Source organism: Galeopterus variegatus, unplaced genomic scaffold (assembly GCF_000696425.1).
Source record: "Galeopterus variegatus unplaced genomic scaffold, G_variegatus-3.0.2 Scaffold516, whole genome shotgun sequence".
NCBI classification, from domain to species: domain Eukaryota; kingdom Metazoa; phylum Chordata; class Mammalia; order Dermoptera; family Cynocephalidae; genus Galeopterus; species Galeopterus variegatus.
Window position 1 is genome coordinate 161,921 of NW_007726627.1, and position 7,226 is coordinate 169,146.

Here is a 7,226-nt window from a genome sequence, read left to right on the forward strand (position 1 = left end):
GCGCTCAGCCAGTGAGCACACCGGCCATCCCTATATAGGATCTGAACCCGCAGCGGGAGCATCGCTGCACTCCCAGCACCGTACTCTCCCGAGTGCGCCACGGGCTCGGCCCTATACCATAAATTCTTAATCTCATCTACTATTGTTATACGGTAGAGTTTATTCCAATTTCTGATCATTAAAATTATGCCTTAATGCACATGTCTATTATACATGGTATTGCTGTGTCAAAAAATATATATATCACTTAGCATAGTCCTCCACGTCTATTCATGTTGTGACAAATGGCAGGGTCTTTTTACTTTTTATGGCTGAATGGTCTCACTTGTATATGGAATTTTAAAAAAAAAACCAAAAACCCCAAATATACAGAATATACAGAGATAGAGAATAAATCAGTGGTTACCAAGGATGGGGAAAGAGGGGGGAAAATTAGAATATGTAGTTCAAAGGATACAAAGTAGTAGATATGTAGGATGAACAAGTCTAGAGATCTAATGTACAACATATGTACTGTAGTTAATAAAATTGTATTGTGTTAGGGATTTTTGCTAAATAAGTAGATTTTAGCTGCTCTTGTCACACAAAAAAGTAACTATGTGAGTTAATGGATATGTTAATGTGCTTCACTATAGTAACCATTTTACTATCTGTACGTATCACATAAGATCATGTAACCTCAAATATGCACAATAATATTAATTTTTTTTAAATGTGCATATCTTAGTGGTTACTGCCAAACAATTTTAGCCCTTCTTACTTTCTAATACCTGTACTTAGGGCTCCAAATTGCTTTATGTGCATGGCTTGTGCCGACATTCTACAAGTTTTAAATTTTGTATTTTCATTGTCATTCAGTTAAAAATATTTTTTTAACTTCTGCTGTGATTTTTCATATGAATGTTTTACTTAATTCTCAAACAGTTGGAGATTTTCTTATCTTTTATTATTGATTTCAGCTTAATTCCACTGTGTATTTTTCAGTTTAAAAATTTCTATTTGATTATTTTTATTGTTTCTAGGTATTTTGCCCAAATTCTGCACATTGATATGTTGTTTTTTTTTTTTTTTAACAAAGTAATCACAGTATTTTTAAATTCTATGTCTTCATTAATACCATATCTGGATTTCCTGTACGTTGGGTTCTTTGGTCTGGTCTGTTTTTTTCTGTTGGTTTTTGGTCGGTATTTGACTTCTTACAAATGCTCACCTTTTATTAAGAGCCAAACAGTATATATGGAAAAATATAAAGGATATTTGAGGCGTTTGATAATCTTGTCATCCTTTAGAGAGCATTTAGTTTTGTGTCTTGAGGTCATTAGGCCANTTTGATAATCTTGTCATCCTTTAGAGAGCATTTAGTTTTGTGTCTTGAGGTCATTAGGCCAGGTGGTGGGGGGGAGGGGTGCAGATAACTGTAACACAATCAGGGTTTGAGCTGACTGATAGGGCAGGTCTATTTCCAGTTTGCTCCTTCTCTTGGGCCAAAGTTATTCAAAATCCCAATTCAACTCTTGGGATGTTTTACCAGGGCCTGCTCTGCTTGATTGAGGCAGAACTCCAAATCTCTCTCTACCTGCCTCAGCTCTATGGGACTTCCAGTAGTTCTCTGCATCTCAGCCTCTCAGTCACTGCATTCACCCAACTTTACAGTTTCTCTTGCTGCATTAGGCAAATGCCTCCAAAGAAAAATCAGTGCTGCGTTTGAATCATGACTCCGAGCTTCCCTTATCATTTGGGTCTTTAACAGAAGTTCTTCATGCTGTAGTTCTCTGGTGTCTCAGACAGACGTTTGTTTGTTTCCTCCCAACTTTTCTATTTGTTCTCAGAGAGAGTGTGAAAAGTTTGTCTATACTTACTGGAAGCGAAACTTCTCTTCAGTTTGCTTTTTTTGGATTAATTTATGAAGTTATTGATAAAAATGTTCTGTGTCATTCTTCAATAAATATCCCACCAGGCTGTCAAGGACCCTTTACTCTGCCAGTCCATCCATATTTCTCTGTGTATTTATCAAGAATATCATGCAATGGTTTGTCAAGTTCCTTGATGCTGTATCTCTGTACTGTGTCTGTACATTTTTTGTGACCCACTAGGCTAGATATCTTATCTAAAAAAAAAGAATTGAAGCCATTTTGTCAAAAACTTACTCTTAAGTACTCACTTGAGTTCTGCACTTCTAAGAAAGTTATAACTTATTATTACTGCCCCTTGAAATTTTAGCCGTTTTTCACAGTTCTTAACTTTATAAATGGAATAACCACAATAAGCTGTTAAATCCCTTGAAGGAAATATACAAACCGAGGAAGGGATTTAAAAACAAAAATATATTAGTATATTTCATACAAATAACTATTTAGAAGAAAATAGAGTCCCATCTCAATCAGTGATATTACAGATCTCAAGTGATCACATTCCCTGGAACTGTCTCCAGTCTCTCAGATAAAGTTTGTTCTATGCCAGGTTTAATTTGTTCTTTTCAGAGTTATGTATATATACATATATATGTGTGTGTGTGTGTGTGTGTTTGTGTGTGTGTGTGTGTATGTTTTATCACTACGGAACCATAAAGATGAGTCAGAGAATGGTGCCCTCCTGAAGAAAGTTTGTGTGTGTGTGTGTGTATATGTTTTATCACTACGGAACCATAAAGATGAGTCAGAGAATGGTGCCCTCCTGAAGAAAGTGCTTCCCTCAAGAAAAAGATATAAAGCATTCATAAATAACTACAATCATGTGCCACATAATGATGTTTTGGTCAATAGTAGACTGCATATACAACAGTGGTTTCTTCATATTATAATGGAACTGAAAAATTCCTATTGCCTAGTGACATTGTAGCTGTCATAATGTTGTAGTGCAATTATTATTTTATAAATTTAGTGTAGGCTAAGTGTATAGTTTTTACAAAGTCCTCAATAATGTATAGTATTGTCCTAGGCCTTCACATTCACTCACCTGTCACTCACTGACTCACCCGGAGGAACTTCCAGTCCTGCAGGCTCCATTCATGGTAAATGCCCCATACAGATGTACCATTTTTTATCTTTTATATGGCATTTTTATTGTACCTTTTCTATGTTTAGTTATGTTTGGATACATAAATACCATGGTGTTACAATTGTCTACAGTATTCAGTACGATGACATGATGTACAGGTTTGTAGCCTAGGAGCCATAGGCTGTACCATCTGTTTGTATAAGTACACTCTATGATGTTTGCAGAATGACGAAATGACCCAGCAATGTATTTCTCAGAAAGCATCCCCATCGTTAAGTGTCGCATGACTGTATAATAAAAGTTCAGAAGTGACACTGTCTTCATCTCTTTTATTAGTGTCTACGTGCTTGTTTAACATTTCCTGGCAGTGTAAATTTTTGAAATGCTCCCTTAGCAAATAGGCTCTGTAGTCTGTGTTGCTGTTGTGATGTTTTGAGCTGTGTCATGGTTTGAACTTTTTGGCACAGATGGCACACTCTCTTTGGTATTTGTGTACGTTTTTGCCAGGTAGCACTTTCAGAATGCTCCAGCCATTTAGAACTGGATGGTAACTTGGCAGAGTCTATTGGGTTTTGATAACCTGGCCTCTTTTGGCTTGCCTGTGCTAAGATCCTTTTTGCAAATGAATGCCACTGGGATAGTAACTCATGAATGAACTCTAACTCCTATTGCTTTGGTGTCTTGGAGTACCTGCCTGCATTTTTGGTCACAGTAGCACCTTTTTAGGTGTAGCCAAATACGAGTTTAATGCTTTATTATTTTGCTGCAACAGTATTAGCAGGTGTGCCTCATTTGTTTTACTGAATTAAAACTAATAGGTCAAGTATTTGGGAACTGTGTATTCAAAAATATCTGTCTAAAACATCAGTTTCATATTTTATATATTATACTTATAGGTATTGGTGTTCTCTTGGGTCAAATAGTATAATAGTACTTCCTGAAATCTTATTTCTGTTTGTTGAAATGGTAAAATAAATTAACGCTTTTTATTAAGACACTTGTAGCTTTTAAAAGTGGTAGTTAATTGCTAGAGAAAATCTCAATACCTAATTTTTAGGAAAAGGAATGTAAAAATTTTTACCATAAAATTTACTATTTTATTTATTCATAATAGAGACTTAAAGCATAGCCTTCTTGGGTTAAGAGAATATCACATACAAACTAAATCTTAAATTCAACTGCCATTAAAAAAAAAAAAATCTATGCCCAAGTTTAAAAATAGGTGAAAATTTGGTGAAGAAAATTTTGGGTGAATTTTTATTAAATTTTTACCATTGTTTACTAAACCAAAACAGAGTACTGGAAGTGTGAAGAAAATCTTTAGAAATGCATTTGAGATGCATTTGAATAGTTTATTGAGTTTCATAGCTTGTGCTTTAATACAACTTTTAAGTTTGTAAGAAAGGAAAACAAAGACCCTTTTGGTTAAACTATTTGTACAACACTCAAAACACATGGTTAGTTAGTGGGCACTGTTATTAATACCCTTTTGTTCTTAAATATGTTTACTCACACATTGTTAGTATAGATTTACTTTGAATTGTTTTTAGCAGTGATGGTGAACTTAAAAAAAGTATCCACAGTCTCATTTATTTGTAACCTTGGACATAGATTTAAAAGAATGGCAGTTGAATTTAATGTTTAGTTAAAAGAGTTAACTGTTAATATAGTTACAGTAATTAATTCAGGAAAATATGACACTTTAAACAGTGATCTAGCTTACATAGCAAAAATCATAGCAGTGTTCTTCAAATGAAAAGAAATATGCCTTCTGAGAATGCAAATTGCTACAAACAAGGATTTTCTCTTGATTAGACATGAGAGATATCTTTATAATTGCACTGCATTTAAAACTTAGCTTACTTTCCAGGTGGGACCATCAACAAATGTATTATCTATTAGTTAAAATAAACTTCCGTATTTTCCCAGTGAACTTTAAAAAATAAATAAGTAAATAAAACTTTGCTTACATTCTGAGATCTTTCATTTGTGACTTAACCTTATTTCACAGTGTTGAAGAAGATAGAGTGATGCTAATTTGCAGCACCAAACTGTGCTGTAGATATGGTTATTCTTAGGATGCTTGGAATGAATTTGTGTTGTAGTTGGTGTTGGGTTAGAAAATAGTACAGCAATCTTAGTTAATTTTGAGTGAAATTAGGAATGATATGACTTGACCTACATTCACTAAAGAATGAGAGTAAGACTGAAAGAGAAAGTGAGAGGGAGATACTCTATTTAATTCAAGAACTGGTATTATCTCTATTATGGTATACTAGTAACTTGAAATAATTAATATTCATAGCACAGTAGTGTCTTTTTTTCAAAAAGCATGCTCAGACCTTGAATAGAGTGAAACTATCATTCTTAATGCTATTTATTGATTTCTTAATGTTTTGTTTCTCTCTCTTTCTCTCTAATGATTTTGGTCTTCTTTTCTAGATTTACAGGGTACTATACTTCAGGCTAAATAATATATACCTCAGAAGAAATCCTTTATTAACACTGTATTGTTGGGGAGGAGATATTTAGCTTTTCTTCACCTAGATAAGCCACCATATCAATCTCTCCATTTGATTCTTTTTTTAAAAAAAATTTTTATTGAATCAAAATTGATTATACATTTTTGGGGGGTTCAACAGTGAGATATGTTGATCAAATCAATATTACCAGCATATATATTGTTACAAATTGTAATTATTCTTTATGCCCCTTGTCCAATCCTGCTCCATCCCCCTTCTTCTCCCCCTCCCCCCTCTAATCACCCTAGATTTCTTCTCACCCTCTGAAAGAATAATGGTTACTCTGTTGATTTGCTGCCCAAATGATCTGTCCAATGCTGAGAGGTGTGATCAGGTCCCCCAATACTATCATAGAGACAGACATCCTCTCCTTTCTTTATCTCTGCTGGTGACTCTCCTTGTGTCAACTCACTCCAGTGGCTGATGGACCATCTGTGTGGTGGTTGTGGCATCTAGCCACCTTCACGGCAGCCAGGGTTTTTGTGGTGGCTGTGGTGGGCCACCCACATGGAGGAGATGTTTTTGGCCTGCTCCGTGGTGCTGGCAGTGTGCCTGGTTGTGGGAGAGGGGGTCTAGTCCCCAGCTCCTTACCCTGGGTCCCTAGGCATGCCCCGACGTACTGGCGCAGTGTGCCTGGTTGTGGGAGGGGGTTTCAATCCCCTTCTCCATGCCTCAGGTCCGCGGCAGGCCCCAAGGCACTGGTGTGGTGTGCCTGGTGGTAGGAGGGGGGTCTGGTCCCCTTCTCCTTTCCCTGAGTCCCAGGGCAGGCCCCGAGGTGCTGGTACAGTGTGCCTGGTTGTGGGAAGAGAGTCCGGTATCCTTCTGCATACCCTGGGTCCCAGCACGGGCCCCGAGGCACTGGCGCAGTGTGCCTGGTTGTGGAAGGGGGGGGGTGTCTCCATTTAATTCTTAATAAACACTCATATCCATAATGCTTGTGGCATTTTACAAAATTAAAAGCAATTAACTTCTCTTGTTAAAGAATATACCATCTGAGCAAACAGGATGGACAGGAAAATAATCATTCATAAATGATTAATTTTAAATGATTCTATAAAGCTTGCAAAGCTCATTCTTTCGTTTTGGAAGGCCATGGGAGTTAAGTTTTGTGGAACTGTTTGAGATAAAGATATTATAATGAATACATGCAAACCAACACTTCCTTATATTTCAATACTTTTCTTTGACATACACAATAAATACATTTGCCTAACATGTTCACATTAAATTTTGAGAGAATCAATCTCCTAAGGCCATGACAATGAAGCAGTGAGTGTGTGAAATGACTATTTATTCTACATACGTTTTGCAGTTTTCAGCATCCTCATGTCATCATTGATCTCTGGAGCTAAGGCTGGTAGACATAATACTATCAACTTCTACTTAATCATAGAACCAGAATCTCAGACAGCTCCTTCAAGATGTAGAAGAATAGAATTGCGTGATTTGAGGTTAGTCAGTTGGGTCATAATTTTAAATGTTGTGCCTTTAGAGAAAGGGAGATATTGATGAAATAGGCTCAACAAGGCGATATTCTGCCTAAAATTCAGGATGTTGAAATCACATGGATAGTTTTTGAAAGATGCAACTGACTTCTGTTTTTGTACATGAAAGATTAGCTACTACAGAAATTGCTTTCTTTTTTCTTTTTTCTTTTTTTTTTTTTTAAAAAAGATGACCAGTAAGGGGATCTCAACCCTTGGCTTG

At 36.1% G+C, this 7,226-nt stretch overlaps 1 protein-coding gene across 1 annotated transcript in view; it reads left to right on the forward strand.

The window, feature by feature from the left end:
• The window catches only part of WWC2 (WW and C2 domain containing 2), a 131,941-nt gene that overhangs the window by 19,309 nt on the left and 105,406 nt on the right, over positions 1-7,226 (forward strand). The gene's annotated exons all lie outside the window — the stretch shown is intronic.